This window comes from Psammomys obesus, unplaced genomic scaffold (assembly GCF_907164565.1).
Source record: "Psammomys obesus unplaced genomic scaffold, mPsaObe1.curated_primary_1811, whole genome shotgun sequence".
NCBI classification, from domain to species: domain Eukaryota; kingdom Metazoa; phylum Chordata; class Mammalia; order Rodentia; family Muridae; genus Psammomys; species Psammomys obesus.
In genome coordinates, this window is record NW_026585895.1 from 13,273,529 (window position 1) to 13,275,536 (window position 2,008).

The following is a 2,008-nucleotide window of genomic DNA, read 5'->3' on the forward strand; positions in this document are numbered from 1 at the left end:
TGAAGGTGGAGACTGGTCCTAAGCCTGACACGGACCAGAATTTAGGATATTCTATGGCCTGTGGGTATGGTTCCTTGCCTTTGGGTTTTCATCCTAGCACCGTGTGAAAACTGAGTGTGGCAACGTGAGTGCCTAAACCCTTGTTCTGTGAGTTCAGACCCTGGGTAGTTACCATCAGCTCAGCTCCAGATTGAGAAAAAGCCTGTCTCGAGAGAACAAGGCAAAGAGTGACAAGACAGGACATCTGACATCCTCCCCTGGCCTCCATGGATCATATGTGTGCACACACATTACACACATAATAGAAAAAGATAATTTGCTCTGCCAACCAAACATGGCATGCTAAAATTGTGTGGTAAACATTACTGCTTTAGGCCATATGTGTACTTCTGAAGTAAAAACAATAATAGTTCCACAGATATATTTTTCCTGTCTGTCTTAGTCACTGTTCTATTGCTGTGAAGAAATACCGTGACCAAGGGAACTTTATAAAAGAAGCATTTAACTGGCAGCTTGCTTACAGTTTCAGAGGTTTAGTTCATTATCATCATGGTGGGGAGCATGACAGCATTCAGGCAGACATGGTGCTGGAGAAGGAGCTGAGACTTCTGTCTTGATCCACAAGCAGAGAGAGACTGAGTCTGAAACCTCAAAGTCTAACCTCAGTGGTACACTTCCTCCAACAAGGCCACAACTCCAAATCCTTCTAATCCTTTCAAACAGTGCCACTCCCTGGTGACTAAGCATTCAAATATATGAGCTTATGGGGACAATTCTTATTCAAAGTTTGGGCTTTAGTTTGTCCACAGGTGATAATTGCCTCCTTCGGAGTGTGGTCTGGTAACGGCCTGCCTCCTAGCAGCATGGAGAGGGGCGTGGTCTAGGACTCTGAGGGCTATAAATACTGAGAGCCCAGAAAAAGAAGTGTGGCAGTTTGGAGAGGGCAGAGGTGGACGGTATGACGGCTTGGGGTGGACAGAGGGAGAGAGAGACGCTTTGTGGCTCAGCAGCTTGGAGGGGACTGCTTGCTGTGTTTGCTGTTGATGAGATTGCTATAGTTCCCCAAAAGTATCCATGGACCCTAGACAGCCAGGAGAAATAAAGGGGTCTATGCCCCTCCCCCCACTAACCTTCTCTGTCCTACCTAGGGTTGGGGGGGTGGTGGAAGGGAGACGCTTTAAGGAATCCCAAGTAGAGTTTTAAAAAAGAGGGCTAAGTAGAACCTAGAGTCTTTTCAAGGTTCTATTCACAATGCTCAAAATGCAAGAAAAACTGGTAGATACAGTAAGAAAAGCCTGTGTGTGGTTATCAAGGGCAAAGGCAATCACTAGGAATCCATTTTGAAATGATCCGGGCACTGATGGAACCAGAGACAGGGCTCAGCCACTAAGAGCACATAGAACTCATGCAGAAGACCTCCAGGAAATGCAGAGTTAACATGAAGTCTCTAGACAGAAAGGAAACAACAAGAGAACTTGGGATATTAAGAAGGAGCAACAGCACCAAGACAGATATGGGATAAAGCTCAACAGATTTTCTTCTGTATCTTGGGCTTTCTAAATTTTGTTCAGTAGCGTCAAGAATTATAATAGTCCATATCTCCATCCGGACACAAAAGCATGCACATAATTAAGCATGTTTTTAAAGCTAACCACTGGCACTAGTTTAACAGGCATTACTTTGGATAGACTTCTCTGTAATTCCCCCCCTCCCCCTTTATCTGCATGAACTGCAGCACCCTTCCACACAGCCGTGGGCTCCAGCTCAGATCCCATGTGGAAAAGAATGCTATGGATTTTGACAGTCTTAATCCTTCTAGCACTGTAGAAAGACTAGCACTCACAGTATACAGGAAAAGGTCACAGTAGTTTCCATAAAAGAACTCAAAAAATAATAATTATAACCCAATTGAAAAACAGCTAAAAAATAAATTGTGGGAAAGAAACTTTGAAAAAAATGATTATACCCGCCAACCCAGGACAAACAGCTAACACACACACACAAAATC